At 47.0% G+C, this 16,615-nt stretch overlaps 1 long non-coding RNA gene across 1 annotated transcript; it reads right to left on the minus strand.

The window, feature by feature from the left end:
• Nucleotides 1–5,856: 5,856 nt before the first annotated feature.
• Nucleotides 5,857–14,738, minus strand: LOC116951230 (uncharacterized). Its single transcript, XR_012946561.1, has 3 exons — nt 12,622–14,738; nt 11,021–11,932; nt 5,857–7,884 (listed from the first exon to the last, which is right to left on the minus strand). It is a non-coding gene; the product is annotated as an uncharacterized LOC116951230 (long non-coding RNA).
• Between the last annotated feature and the right edge of the window lie 1,877 nt (nt 14,739–16,615).

Genomic DNA, 16,615 nt, shown 5'->3' on the forward strand with positions numbered 1-16,615 from the left:
GCCTGCCTTAGGACAGAGATCCTACTCTCCTGTATGGTTGTGTATGTAAGATGCAGTGCAAGTGCATACATAATTACCATCTTTTCCGGATTGTAAGATGCCCTGGAAAGAAAAATGCACCCCCCAAAAAATCCGTGGCCAGTGTAACTAAAGTTAGGCAAATCTGGTGTCTCACATAAATGCACAGACAAAGTTTCCCCGTGTAGCCTTAACAGACTGTTGGAGCAAGTGCTGTTAGCGAAAAGCACCTATGAAGGCCGGCACGGCACACGAGGGGGTGGGTGTCCAGCACCACGCCCAGCCGCCTTTGTCTCCCCAGTGACAATGTTTACTATACACCAGACCAGGTACTCATTTTAGGATGAGTCAACTTGGGGGATGCCTAGGACCTGTTGAGATATTAGTCACTGTTGGTCATGAGCGGGAATCGAACTCGAGTTGCCAGCTTCATAGCGCTAACCGCTACACGACCGCTACCCACACTCACACACACACTCACACACACTCACACACTCACACAACAACAACCGCCATTCGCCACTAAGTGGCGGTGACGTCACCACGACGCTTGTGCCAGGCCATGTGCACCTTGAGGCCACGTGAAATGTCGAACGCCCGCTGGCAGGAGGTCACGGGGCAGACCCAGGTGCCACGGGTCGACTGACTGAGATGACTGAGATGACTGGCTGATGCACCACCTGTGCCCCCTACTGTGACAACCTGCTGTGCTTTAGCCACCCGGCGCTCCGCTCGTTGTTGTGAGCGTCGCTCCTCCGCCCTCCTTTGTTGTTGGAGGGCAACTGCCTCCAACTGCCCAGTAGCGTCCTTCACGAGCCTCCTCCACAGAGGCCGAACTTGACACCGCTGGTACCAGTCGTCGGCAAGTTCACTCAGCTTCACGTCCTCCTGTACCACATCACTCCATCTCTTCTCTAGCCCGTGCCGCGCCCGTTTAGCCCCCTCGATCAAGCCGAACAAAAGCTGTTTCGGCATGCGGTGGCTGGGTATGCGGGCTACATGACCCAGCCAACGCTGTCTTGCCTGCCCGAGGAACTCACCAATTGGACCTTGCCCATATCTTTCGAGGATTTGTGAGCTCCTTACACAATCCTGTCTGGTTAAACCCAGGATGAATCGTAGGCAAGCTAGCCTAAATTTTTCTAACCGGCGAAGATGTTCCATTAAGGGGGTCCACGTTTCGCAAGCGTAGAGAAGGGAGGGAATGACCGTGGCCGAGAATACCTGAAGCTTATTGCGGAGCGACAGACCAGGTAGCTTCCACACAGCGTTACGCAACCAATGAAAAGATATTGCCGCTCGACTGATTCGGAGTGAGATCTCTGCTGTTCAACTGGAGCCGGTCATAAGCACACTGCCCAGGTATGGGAAACTCTCCACTCTCTCCACAACTGCCCCATCACCGATTGGGAGTTGTGGGGGTGGAGTGTCCGATGGTACAAAATACCCAGGTAGGTGCTTAGTTTTGGTGGGGCTGATGGTAAGGCCCTATTTTTTAGTGGCACGCTCCAGTCTCAGCAGCAGCGTCTCCAACGCCTCCTCTGAATAAGCAGCTATTACCAAATCATCGGCATACATAACGTGGTTGAGCAATAGGGAGCCATCCCTTGACCGCACCCGGGCATCGATCAGCCTCCCATTATATCTGTACCAAATGGAGATTCCCCTGGTACAGCTATTGAAGGCTTCACGAACTACGTGGTCAAAATAGATGTTAAATAATGTGGGAGCCAGAGGACATCCCTGTCGCACCCCAAGGTGTACAGGGAATGGCTCTGACTCCCGGCCACTCAGTTTTACCCGGGCCCGCTCACCATCATGAAGGTCCTTAATGATCGTGAGCAGAGGATCAGGGACTCCAAAAGCACGAAGAACAACCCAGAGCCCAGGCCTACTGATGGTATCATAGGCCTTGACCAGGTCAATAAAGCAGAGATGTAGGTCTTGTTGGAATTCCCTACACCTCTACTGTAGCAGACGGACAGAAAATATGGCATCTGTGCAGGACCGCCCTTTCCTGAAACCGCATTGGGGCTCCGCAAGCCTCTCCTCAGCGTGCCTGGCAAGGCGATGTTGAATAATCCTTGCCAGAACCTTTCTCGGCACACTGAGGAGTGAGATGCCCCTGTAGTTGTTACAGTCTGTGCGATCCCCCTTCTTAAAGAGGGGGACCACCAGGGCATCCTTCCAATCCTGCGGAACCCATCCAGTGGTCCAGACTGTTGTTATGATGTCATATAGGGCAGTCTATGCACCAACGCCACCCTCCCTCAGCATTTCGCTTGGGAAATCATCTCTGCCCGGTGCCTTTCTTGGTCTCAGACTCCGGATCGCCTTCAGTACTTCCTCAACAGATGACACCTCAGCCAGCCACTCACAGGAGGTGACTTCTTCCAATATTTGAGGCACCGCAGCCTCAGCAGGGTCATCCCCACTTTGTGCCACGATGTTTTCCTGGCTGAGGGATTTCCCCTCCCCCAGGACCTCACAGAAATGCTCAGAAAATCTGCAAACCTGTTCTTGGGGGTCGGAGATTGGATCACCGTTTTTTCCCCAAATGATGGTAATAGGTGTCGTGCTGCAGGTTACTTTTTTGATGGAGTTAAAAAGAGATTTGTGATCGTGGGCCACTAAGGCAGACTCCATCTCCTCAGCCACCCGCGACCACCACCCATCCTTGCAGCGCCTCACGGCTCTCCGAACCTCCGAGCGAAGGCTGCAGTAAGCCTCCTCATTCTCTGACGTGGGATTCTGTAGCCGATGACAGTGGGCCTGTAGCTTTTTCTCAACTATCCTGAACACCTCCTCTGTCAGCCAGGGTCTCTGGGGAGGTCTGAACCGCGTACCCAAAGCAGCCATTGCAGCTGCATGAGTAACAGTCCTAAACCTCGCCCATTTGCACTTGACATCAGGAGGAGTGGGGGACAATGCCAACCCCAGCCGCAAGCGATGATGAAATTCTCGCTTGCAACTTTCATCAGCTAACTGAGACCAGGCCACTTTAGGTTGGAATGGGGTCCTGGGAGTACACCCACCACCGGAGTGGAAGAATGGCAGGCTCATCTTATAGATGACTAGTCGATGGTCAGAGGGCAGATCAGCTCCACGGAAAGTCCTGGTGTCAAGGACATGGGCTCGCATCCGCTGGTCCGTCACTATGTAGTCCAGCAGATGTTCTTGCTTGGAACCGGCATGCATCCATGATGTTGTGTGGATGCGCCGATGCCGGAACAGCGTGTTGGTAATTACAAGCCCATGTGCTGCACAAAAATCTAGTAGCCTCCTACCGTTGTTATTGAGCTGATCTGGCCCATGCCCTCCAATCACTCCAGACCAGGTGCCAGCATCATGACCAACTCGGGCATTGAAGTCACCCAACAAGATGACTCTATCCTGAGGGGCCACTTTAGCCAGCACCTGTGACAGGAGGTCATAGAAGGCATCTGGCTCATCGGCTTTGCCTGCATTCCTCCACGGATGTTCGTCTTCGGTGGGGACATAAGTAACCACGACCACCACTCCTCGCCTCCGGTTGATGGGAAGGCAAGCCCAAAGTAGCCTGGGGCTTACAGCTTCCCACACCTCACCGCCACGCTCCCACACACCCTTCATTATTTTGTTCAAAAGAAGAGCCACACCCTGTTGTTTGGCAGTCTGCTGCCCCGAGTAGAGGACTGTCCACCCTTCATGGTGGCAGGAGCCAGAACCGGTCCACCGGACCTCCTGAATGCCACATAGATCCAGGTTCCCGACAGAGGAGTGGCAGCCTCTCCTCCGCAGTGAGCGTTCGAACATTCCACGTGGCCACACGAAGTAGCTTTTCGTTGTTTCTGGAGGTGCCCCGAGGGTAGAGATTCAATCTCCTGGCTCCGCCAATTGGGGTTTGGCCAGGAGACGTCATAGACGCCTGTCCCCCTGGGGCCTCCGGCACACACTCACATACTCACACACACTCACACACACTCACATACTCACACACACTCACATACTCACACACATACTCACACACTCACACACACTCACACACACTCACACACACACACTCACACACGCACTCACACATTCACACACACACACTCACACACACACGCACTCACACACGCACTCACACACGCACTCACACACGCACTCACATACTCACACACACTCACACACACACTCACACACACTCACATACTCACACACACTCACATACTCACACACTCACACACACTCACTCATTCACACACACTCATGCACTCACATACTCACACACACACACATACTCACACACACACACTCACACACTCACACACACCTCGTGGATTGTAAGACATGGGCACCAATTTTTAGTAAAATAAAACAGAGGAGAAGGTAGGTCTAATAATCTTGAGAATACGGTGTGTGCCTGCACCGACACATACTGAGTCACATTATTACCCTATGCACAAATATTTCTTTACGTCCCATTGTGCTTTAGTGTACCAGTATATGTTTTTTTTATATATTCAGGCAAAATCTGCATTTGTTATTACGCTCACGATGCCGTGCATTGTTACATTTGTTGAAGAGCGCGCGTTGGGAATAATTCCTTCCAATCCGCGCCTACTTGGCCATCCATGGCTTTTGTTAGGCATTGCCCAACTCCTGAGGGTAGCGTTCTGGGATCGTGATGTCCACAGCAGATGGGCATGCGTGCAGATAAACAATCCCACTGGCGCGGTGTGCCTACTAAGCTACAATCACCTTCGGGTCCAGTGTACTCTAAAACCCACAACTTAGCATATGCGGTTGGCATCATGTGCTTGGCATCAGATCGGCACAGACACTAACTTTGGTGTGGTTAAACCTTCATCTTGATGTGGCACCATTCACAAACAATCTGTGATGACACTTTCCAAGGAGAGCGAAACGTGCCTTTACGATATCTATGGGCACCTTTTTTTGCCAGTATCAAAGTATGAAAAATAATCATAGGACTTGCCCTTTCTGGCAATAAATGAGGTGTTAAGATGTTCTACACCAAATAGAAACCTTTTTGCAAGGAATCAAGTCTGCATTAAGCACACGTACTTGTGGTGAACATGCAAACAACACATGCTCTGATAATATATGCATTGTCAGAGACAATGCAGGAAGGGTTACACCCATTATTATTATTATTTTTCATACTATGCCTTTGCAAATTCAATTTACCGTAAAAAACAAATTTCACTCCTTCCTTTAATTCGCCTCTTTTTGTGTTCACATGTCGTCTGTGACATTCATTACACATAAGTGTTCGTCCAATAGGTGGGTAATTCCCTGACGATGATGGACAGCTATTTAGAAATACATTTTCCCTTAAAAAAAAACATACATTTGGAATTGTGTCAAGTTCATTTATTTCCAGGATGTTCTTTTGTGAGAATGCCAGAATGTTCAGCTTTCCGATATGTAGAATGTGTCCTATCGATAATTACTTCATGACATGTCACCATCTTCATCATACTCAGCCATCATCAATCCACTGCTGAATAAAAGCCTTCCCAAGTGTCCTTCATCTCTAATTGCTCTGTGTTGCAACAATCCACCTCGCGCCCACGCACGAGCCGATTCCACGATGTACTGAACGAGCATCATGCAACGGATTGCAGTTCCCAATCCCAAAACGAATCCTCCCCTTTCTTCCACAACAGAGCAATTAGTTCTGACACCTGAACGTTGCAGAAACGGATTTTTATTTTATGTTTGCGCAACTTAAAATAACGAACACACGCGCGCACACACCTCTGTTTGAAACGTCACGAGCCATCTAAGGGCAGTGTCATTCGTGACAAAGTCATTTTAATTACAGATATTTTTTTTTTACTTCCTCCCACTCTCTTTTTTTAAGGTCCCTCGTGAGCAGCTGATAGCTCGGTGCTCTCCAGCAAGAAGACATGCACGTCACCTCCCTGCATCTCCCCCTCTCGCTGCCCCGGTGTAATTCCACGCGAGGCCGTGACCTCTTCCTCGAGAGAGGTCACATTGGACCGGCGTAGCAGCCCATTGGCTCGAGGCGCTATGCCTCCGCAAGACTTAGCCCTCCGTATCCTTTGGGGCGAATCTCATGGGGAGGCATTCGGCAGCGATTTTCAAAGCAGCGGAGAGGAATTCGACAACATATGTCAGGGTTAGGCAGTGTCCATACCTGGGAAGGATGCTCCCTATTAGCAAAGGTCATACATGAGATCAAACTGTCTTGGGGTCTCCCATTTTTACTGCATTCATTCGTCAATGTGACATGAAGATTCATCAACGGTCCTGCCAATAAAGCGAATGTTCCATACAACTTTCAGACGACAAATCTGTTTTTTATAGTGCGAGGAAAAAAGAGTCAAGGTAGAATTAAACGATGTAAGTAATTAAATGTAATAATGCTAAGACTATTTCTACATTTAGGATCTTAAAACGAAAATGTCTCGAGGTACGTTGATGAACTGCTCATATTAAAAAAAAAACACAAAGATTTAGACTTTAATTGCTCGCCCTAAACACGTTTACATTTTGGGCAATAGAGACGCTCAGTTGAACATTGAGACTAAGTTTAATTGGGCCTCAAATGTAGAACGGCAATTCCCAACCCCTGGGTCTCAACAAGAGCACGCGAATATTATATTAGGGATATAAATATATTTCAGTCATGTATGCCGCGTACTCATTATGTGATTCAAACAGATGAGCTCCTGTTCTTGGTTCTTTCGGTAAAGTCACGTAGAAGGGAAACAATAAAATAACAAAAATAAAAACCAATACAATTATCATAAATCATCATCAGGTGATGATGATTGCTTGTGTTGCAGTCAAATAATTCAGTTTGGTGTTTTAAATATAAAACAATACAATTCTCACGAAGTTTCGACTGCAACACAAGCAATCATCATCAGGTGTGAAAACCCACAGCAAGAAAATTTAAAAAATTCGTGAGAATTGTATTGTTTTATATTTTTATTATTTTAATGTTTCCCTTCTACTTGACTTTACCGAAAGAACCAAGAATATGAATCCCTGCAGTCACGAAAGCTTTAAATCAAGATGAGCTCCTATCACGGCTTGCAGTAATAACAACACGTGAACCTGCCTATACGTTCACTTTGAACGCCTCATCCTTGTAACATTTCGCCCGCGAAATGCGTGGACGTCCAGAGACTCACTCGGTGGCCTCCATGCCCTGCACTCGGACGGGACTGAGAGTGGTGATTGGTGAACTCTTCACGAGGCGAGGCAACGCCAAGAGTGGCGCGTGATGCAATCTGTCTATGAAGCGCCACATTGCAGGTCAACAACACTTAAGATTTTTTTATTTAAAGCTTTCGTGACTGCAGGGATTCATATTCTTGGTTCTTTCGGTAAAGTCACCACGTAGAAGGGAAACAATAAAATAGTAAAAATATAAAACAATAAAATTCTCACGACGTTTCGACTGCAACACAAGCAATCATCATCAGGTGTGAAAACCACGGCAAAATTTGAAACGTCGTGAGAATTTTATTGTTTTATATTTTTATTATTTTATTGTTTCCCTTCTACGTGACTTTACCGAAAGAACCAAGAATATGAACACAGCTTGTTGATTCCTCCACGCGCGTCCTGTTGACCACTTCCTCTACCAGGCTGACCGTTTCACCTCAGCCATACTCTGTTCCACCACCAACAGACTGCATCTCGCAGCAAAGACAAAGACCCCCCCCCCACCACCACGTATAGCCTTAACAGACTGCTGGGGCAAGTGTTGTAGGCGAGCACCTATGAAGGCCAGCACGGTACACGAGGGGATGAGTGGCCAGCACCACGCCCAACCGCCTTTGTCTCCCCAGTGGCGATGTTGACAGACTGCACCAGGTCCTCTTTTGAGGCTGAGTCGACCTAGGGGAGGCCCAGAACGTGTTTAGATAATCGTCACCGGTGTTGGCCGTGAGCGGGAATCGAGCTGGGGTCGTAGCGCAACACGCTAACACGCTACACTACCGCTCCCCACACTATCTCACAACACCATGCTCACTCACCCACTCACCCACCACGCTGTAGGTCGCAACAAGCCTCATTCGACATCTTCCCTTGCACCGCTAAACTTTTCGAATGCCTCGCTTGCAACCCGCCCCGCCCCCCCCCAACTTTGTCTCAATTCGAGGACCGTGTTACACCTCCACACGGCATGGGGAGGCCACCATGCAGCGGCGGGGGTTGATGAAGGCGCTGTGCGTGTGTGGCGGCTCAATATTAATGGGTCATCTATCAATGGTGAGAGTTTATTTTTTTTATCCCAGCGTCTCGGTACCGTGTGTTGGCTTAAGTCCCCCTGCTCGCTGTAGATGTATGTACGTTGAACCTCTTTCGCACCGTACGTATCCAACAGTGCTAATCGTAGGCGCGAAAGAAGTTCAATGTGCATCGTTTCGACAGTACGTGTATGTACCTGGGTGGTCAAAAAGGCTGGGCTGGCTCTTGAGCAAACCTAGTTACGTCACACCAGCCACGTGGCTAATGGACGCCTGCTCAACTCACAACACGTGTGGGTTGCATTTAATAGGTACGGTATTTCAAAACAACGTCCAGACACATCTATAAATTCCTCCTGGGGGGGGGGGTGGAAATGCCGGAACACGTGTGCTGTGGGCGCATCCCTGCGTGGTGGAGAAACGCTCACCGATAAGTAACAACGGCTGAGTTATGCGATCCCATTGGTTTTATCCGAAGCGGCTCTAAAAAAACACCCCTCTGGCAATATCTTGGGTCTGTGATCTGGTGCCCACTGAATGATGCTCGTGGTTTAAATTGGCTATTAGTCATTTGGACACTGGTGGTGCTTACGGATGAGGTATCTTTTTGTTTATTTGCCAATGAAAATGCGATAGTTATCTCCCGGGGATACAAAAGCATCGCGTTTGCGTGTGAAAAAAATTCGTTTGGATATTTAACAAACAAAAAAAAACACATTCGTAAGACATGCGCTTATTTTCGAGTGTGAGTAGAATAGTTTCATACCAGGTTTCAATTTGGTCGCATTACCAATGATCCAATTGTTACCATTTCTTTCACGCGTCAAGCAATCAAGCAAGTGAACAGGCCCTGGTATATGTGAATCGAGCTAACGATATTTTGCTCGACTTATAGTGCAATGCCATAGTTCGATTCTCGACCACGGCTAACATCAGTGGCCAGTGGCATGCGATACCGGTCCAGCATGGCGCAGTATGGTCAAAACAACCCCCATGACTTGTCATGGTGTGGGAAATCCTTCAATAAAATATCGCTGAATTTACAAAGGAGCGGTCAATTACCTTTTTAAATATTTTTTTGTTAAAACGAAAATTGCTCCCTGGAAAATGGCAAATGACGTGGCTTGCTTGTAGGCTTCGAAGACAAGATATTACGTCACACTGGCTTGCTGCGCTTAAGCATGGAACAATGCTCATCTCCCGTTTGTAGCCCTAAGCCAGTGGTGGAAATTCCACATTCCTATGGTGGAGCCAAGTCTTTCCGGAGATAATTTTTTTTAAAAAAATTGCTGTTCCCACCGTGTGGAATTCTATTTCTCTGGCCGTTTGCACTGCTGAGAACCGGCCCCCTACGTTAATGCAGACTCAAGACTCGCCTCTTCCTCTCTTCCACCTATGGCTCTTCATCTCTCTGTCTCTATGAAGTGTCAAGTCATACATCTGCCACTGCACACAGTTATCTCGGTTTGCTTTCTGTCCGATAGAATTATATCAATCATTCCTTGCTCTTAAAAAAAACGTTTCTAAACACTCTAGAATTGTGGAGGGTGAACTGGGGCTACGGGGCCGTCCATAAATGACGTCACGCGATTTTGGACGATTTCTGACCCCCCCCCCCCTAGTCACACGGCGTCACAAAAAGTCAGACCCTCCCCCCTCAACTATGACGTCACAAAACTCTGCCCCCCCCCTAAAAAAAACATGCTTCAAATCGCTTTAAACTACTGTCATTGTATTCTTAGCTCTTTTGGTAAAGTCACGTTGAAGGGAAACAATAAAATAATAAAATATATAGGGAAAACAATAAAAATTCTCACGACGTTTCGACCATAACACAAACGTTCGTGAGAATTTTTGTTGTTTTATATATATTTTATTATTTTATTGTTTCCCTTCAACGTGACTTTACCGAAAGAGCTAAGAATATGAATTACTGCAGTCACGAAAGCTTTAAATCAAAATTTATTGTCATTGTAGTGCGTATTTAATGTGGCGCTACACTCTGATGTTGTAGGAGAAAACATTTATTAAAAAGTCTATTTAATTAAGTAGAACGTGTTGTCTATATTTATTTAAAGTTGCGCATTTTGATGTGACGTCACATTTCTCACACCCCCCCCCCCCCCCGTCGTCACACACCGTCACAAATGTCTGACCCCCCCCCACCCCCCTAGGTGCGTGACGTCATTTATGGACGGCCCCTACGGTTCTCTCAATTAAAATATAATCGAATTGTAAATGTTGTGGGTTTACTCTCCAAACAAACCGGTGTGTTGAAGTAGTAACTAATCGGCATGTTTTGTTTACGTGGCGAACCTTACAAATTGGCTGTGTCGGGTGGTGGCGGGTCTAACGACACATATTTTTTTATCTAACCCAACCCCCCTCCCCCCTCTATTATAGGTTTTCTTTCATTTACAACGGAGCTATGGGATTGTAGAATCGAGGCAATCATAGCTCTGAAGCACTGCATTGTGGGAACATCTGTTCTTCTAAATAAGACGTCTCGGCGTGACGACAAAAATATCAATGAACAGGGGCCGTTCCAAAATTACGCCCGTAATTCATCGAATCAGCTTCCGCTGTGATGAGCCACGCACAACTGTGTTATCTCGTTCCCATTTCTCGTGACCCCGGTCAGAGCCGCGTGAGCCCCGGCTGTTTCATTGTCTTGTAGCTATTGCAATATTGAGTGGAAAGCAAATCAATGTTCTACTATATTCATGTGCTGTATAAATTCATTGTGATCTATTTATCTGTCTGTTTGGCCTCCGTGCGCTCACCTTTCTCCCAGTCCCTCCCAGCGACGCTGCCCCGCCTCTCCTCACCCTTCTCTCTCTCTGTGTTTCTCTCACGCGATGGCTCACATTGTCGGGTGCGGCAGAACTTGATCTCGCTGCTCACGAGCCACGGTTGCGTTGGCCCCATTTAAGGCCCCGAGGCAGAAATAATTTTCGCGGTCTCCCTTTCAAATGTTGATTTTAATCCTGGTGAGATGACAGAAGAGATATAGACAAGGGACAGAGATGTGGCCAGCGGAGCCCAATGACATGTTCATGCAGACACGGGCAATGCTTGCTGCTTCTCAACCAAACTGTGTGGTTTTTTTTTTAGTATCACTACTGGTAAACCCTCATGCGTGTTGGTGTTTTACGCACAATATACGCAGTTTTCAACACTTGATTACATTTTTTATGGCGGTTCTGAGTCGGTGTGCCTGGTGGATTATTAGTTTCGCTCTACTCAGAATCAGAATACGTATTTATACTGGAGGAATCCGATGAGCTATGCAGCTCGCTTTCACAGATGTTCAGTATTAGGAATCGAGTCGTGAGATGAGATAAATTCACTGGCGTATCATGTGAAGTATATTATGTTTATTAGGATTTAACTTTGAGCTTATGATTGATGCACCACTATTCTTTTCGTGAGCCGCTTTGGGGGGGGCGAGCGCCAACACTGGCTACACTATATGCGTAACTGTATGCAACAATAACAACAATGCAATGCAGTTCCACGGATGCCTGATAGGTCGCCTCAGCCCCTGCTACTTGTCAAGTGATGGGATAAATAACATTTTAGAAAGAAAAACAAGTTGAGGCAATCCACTGGGGAGCTCACCCGGCACGCGGGGTTGAAGTGCATTGACTGCGGGTAGTGGCAGATTTCTTCTGCACGACTGCCCTTTGCAAAGCCTGGTGAGAAATTCACCTCCACAGAGTCACTCCGCTCTTTTGTCACTCAATGGCGAAGAGCAATTAAATAATAATAATAAAAACCCACCACAAATGACTGGGAGTGTCATTGGAGGGAGGGGAGGGGTAGGGTAAAGCAATGGACATGGTTGAGGTAGCTGGTGTCATGGGAAATGTATGTCTTAAAGTCCCAGTGTTTTTGTCAGTTGTAAAATAATATACCACTCGAGACAATGCATTCACATGCAGATGTCCCCTTTGATGGTAATGCGGGAGATATCCTTATAACTAATCCCATGATTCGTCCCAGAGCTTTTGTACCACAAAAGTGGCAACTCCGACCCCACACGTGGCTGATATTATTGTAAGATTGCAAAGCCAAGCAGGTTTGGTCTTGGTTCGTACATAGTTTAATTTTCGATTTAAAGCTTTCGTGACTGCAATGATTCATCTTCTTGGGTTCTTTCGGTAAAGTCATTCGTACATAGTTGGCTGAGAGACTCGACTGGAAATACCAGGAGCACAATTCACGCAGACTTTTTTATGTTTTTAGTTGAATTCTGACATGAACCGGAAATTCCATCCCGACGGGAATCTGGGCAGTGCGTAGCGACGTGACCTTGCTTGGCCCGCTAATGGACTCAATCCATGAATTTGCGCGAAGGCCGCCCCATGACGACACCGCTCACCTCGGTGGTTCGCGAGGGTTGTTGAAGGTGAAGGAACCGGGATCTTTTTCAGATATCACTCGCCACTGATGTTAGCCGTTGGCTGGGAATGAATTGTGGGTGCTCGAGTGTAGATTCGGCGTCTGTGAAGACACACGCTCGCGACTCTTTGACCTACACCATGGGAGCAGATCAGAGGTTAAGCGCCATTTCATTATAACCTTAATGTCAAATTTCTGTTACGTATTTGGGCTCCCCTAGGTCGACTCAACCTCAAATGAGCACCTGGTGCGGTGTGTAGTAAACATCACCACTGGGGAGACAAAAGCGGCCGGGCGTGGTGCTGGCCACTCACCCCCTCGTGTGCCGTGCCGGTCTTCATAGGTGCTTGCTAACAGCACTTGCCACCACAGTCTGTTAAGGCTATGGGGGTTCTTTGTCTTTGTATGCATGTGTATTGTTGGGGCGCGGTACTGGGACTTTTCGACTTATTGGGAGAGAGTTACTGCACCTGAATTACCAAAAGTAGAATGTTTCCTGAAATTCCAAGAAAGCCATCATTTATGTCAGGAAGTGGTTGAATGATGAACACTTTGCGAAACGGATCCTTCCTTGTGAGGCTTTCCTGGTGAAATGAATGGCATTTTTATTGTTATGATTCACAATTGTTATATGTTGAAAACTGATTCTGGAATAATTGAAGACAATAAAACTATTGATAAAAAAAAAACATTATTGCGATAGGCTGTTAGGCCTAAAAAAAAAACTACAAGGGAAGTAAAATGTCCCCGTATATTAAACATGTTTACCATTTACCACATTTCCAGCAGCGTCTCTCAGAATCCAAGCATCTACATTATAACTTCTGCTCGTTACTGTTTAAAGCCATGATTCCTCATTATTAATTAAGTTAGCAGCCTTTTTAAGAGTCAGAGTAAATATCAATTAGAATGTGCTTTGATGTTTTATTCATGCTGCGTTTTTGGTGCCAACAGTAAAGCTGATATATGTTAATTTTATCATCGTAGATCGTATACGCAACAAACACCAAAACATCCACTCCCAAATATTCCGATCTAATTGTTGCCGATTAAAAATATTTATTTCAACGATGCAATGCTCTTGAAGAATGACCAGGCGGGGCAACAACCCTCAATGGCTGCGCACAAAATTTCGCGCGTGCGTGCGCGGTCTGTCGCTCCTTGCCTGAGTGGTCTCAGACGTTTCTTGCACGCGTGCTACGAAATAAGAACAATTTTTACGCAAAAAAATAACGATGGCATATATGAGGACGCGACAACAACAACAACAACACAAAGCACTCGGCAAAACGTATCTAATTAATCCGCAGCTGAGAATGCTCCCAACTGTCAGGGCGTCAATATATATCGAGCGAACGAAAAGGAACACACCTCTTCTTTAACATTTAAAGAAGGTTACGTGAGGTTCAGCCTCTGGGGGTATGAACTTTATAGATTTGGCGAAAATAATCACTGCTGTATCTCCGGACCTAGTTTAATTAACTCGTTCGCTGTTACCCAAAGCTGAGGGCGCATTTGTGCACGCGAGGACGTGGGAGTCCAAGCCACGCGCTCACGATTGCAAACCGCCGCAATTTCTGTCGTCGACATCGTGATCAGCCACTAGCCGATCTCTCCACTGCTACATGAGAGCCTCCCGAAAGCCCACTGCCCTCGTGGACGCAACGACACACCCAGGGGGACGTGCACGCGCATCAAATCTGTAAACGCCGAGGGAAAACGGATCGCACGCAGGCAAAGACGGCACGGCGTGTGCCTCTCAGACATTGTCCGCGTGATGTTTGAGAAGTGCGCACGGTCCCATTCAAATCGCTCTCCTCTCTGCAGTGGTCGTCCATCTCGGGGCGCGTTCTCTCCTTCGCTCCCTCATTCATTCTCTCCTTCATTCTCTCCCTCGTTCCCTCCCTCGTTCCCTCCTTCGGCTCCATTGTAAGTCTCGATCACCGGCCATCACCATCATCTCCTAGCCATGGCGCGTCCTGCCCTAGCCCCAGTTGTCTCAAGAGAGTCAACATGCCTCTAATTTCCGTGTCTTCTCTGATGCACGTGGTCTTTGCTTCATGTCTCACGGTGTAATTCCATTACATTATCTCCCACCCCCCCACCCCACCCCCCACTGCTTATTTGTGACAATTTGGGCCTTTTGGTCCACTTTCTTTTTTCAGAAGTGCTTTGAGAGGCGCAGCCGGGAAGTCACACACACACACAACAACAACAACAATAATAATACTCCATCGTGCAATCAAACACTCGACAAAGTCAACATGAGCGTTTCTCTCAGCACTTGGAAAGACAGCGAGCACATCAGCGAGGTCCCTCTCCTCTCTCTCTCTTGACACGATTCCTTCGGTTCACGAGCACACTACAAATGGTCATTTTCTGTTGCAAAAAAAGCTGTTGAGGGATACAATTCATATTTTGAAGGTGATGGGTTAATATATTTGATGAACTTGTAACAGACAGATATATATATATTTGTGTCTCATCTAAATCAGTCGCCTTAGTCAATCCACTGTTGGATAAAGGCTTCGCCATACCGCATGATGGGTTGTTTGTCCATACTTCCCCACGCTGGCTCGTGAGGGTTGGTGAAGAGATGAGGAAGCCCTGGAACGGATCTGACAGCGTCCACTGACGGCATCCATGGTCAGGAATCACAACTCATGTGACCGGGATTGAGAGTGAGCACCACGGTGGCGAGATGTTAACGGCATCGCCAGGTATACAGGAGGTCGTGGATTCGATCCCGACCATGACGCCTGCTGTATATTTGGAGTTTGCGTGTCTCTCTCTCTCTCTCTCCCCGTGGTGGCGTGCATTTTTATCCGGGTCTTCCAGTTTTACCTCCACATTTAGAATCAACGTCACGCGTTTAGAGTATTTGGCTGCAATAAAGTACCACGTGATGATGATAAGCCACTTCGTTGAACTACCATTTGTGACTAGGTTGCTTCTAAAAAAAGAGCTATATAGCTTAGTGAGCCTTACCTGGTAACATAGAAAATATATATTTACTATAATAATAGGGTTTTCTCCTTTTTTCTGGCAACAAAACTTAAACTTTTTTTTACAAGGATTCATGCCTGCATTAATCACAATACCTGCAGTCAAATGCAAACAAAAACATACTATGATAATATATGCATTGTCCTTGAAACTGATTGGTCCACACCAAGGGACGGCTTTCTTTTGAGCCTCGACCCAATTGGTGCTCGACCAGATGACGCCAAAAGGCGTACAGCTCAAAGACAATGCACTATCAAAGTAATGAGGGCTCGGGGTGAGCATCTACATCATTAGACCTCCTTTGCCAGTACCAAAATGTAATAATAGGGTTTTTCCCCTTTTTTCTGGCAACAAAACTGAAACCTTTTTACAGGGATTCATGTCTGCATTAACCACAATACATGCAGTCAAAATGCAAACAAAAAACATACCATGATAATATATGTATTGTCCTTGAAACTGGTTGGTCCACACCAAGGGACGGCTTTCTTTTGAGCCTCGACCCAGTTGGCGCTCGACCAGAGGACGCCAAAAGGCATGAATCCTCGTAAAAAGGTTTCAGTTTTGTTGCCAGAAAAAAGGGGAAAACCCTATTATTATATTTTGGTACTGGCAAAATAGGTCTAATGATATATATACTATTTAGTAATAGTGCAATGTGTGAACCACGTGAGTACACAGTGCCCTATCAACCAGGTTTAACGACGCATTTATATACTTACGCGATGGATGATATCGGTCGTGAAAGCCTCCGTGTTGAACTCAGGATACTTGAGTTTGATTCCTGGCAATGGCTGACCGTCGTTGGCGGATGATATCTCAACAAGTTCTGCATGCCACCTTCACCAACGCTCACTGAACCAGCGTGGTGAAGTATTGTCAAACGATCCCCGTGGCCAACAATGCACGGGGAGGACTTTCCCTTTTGAAACTCGTATAATATTTTGTTACACATTCACATGGTGCCG

This window comes from Petromyzon marinus, chromosome 42 (genome assembly GCF_048934315.1).
Source record: "Petromyzon marinus isolate PM22_M1 ecotype Great Lakes invasive population chromosome 42, UKy_Petmar_22M1.pri1.0, whole genome shotgun sequence".
In the NCBI taxonomy this organism is placed as follows: domain Eukaryota; kingdom Metazoa; phylum Chordata; class Hyperoartia; order Petromyzontiformes; family Petromyzontidae; genus Petromyzon; species Petromyzon marinus.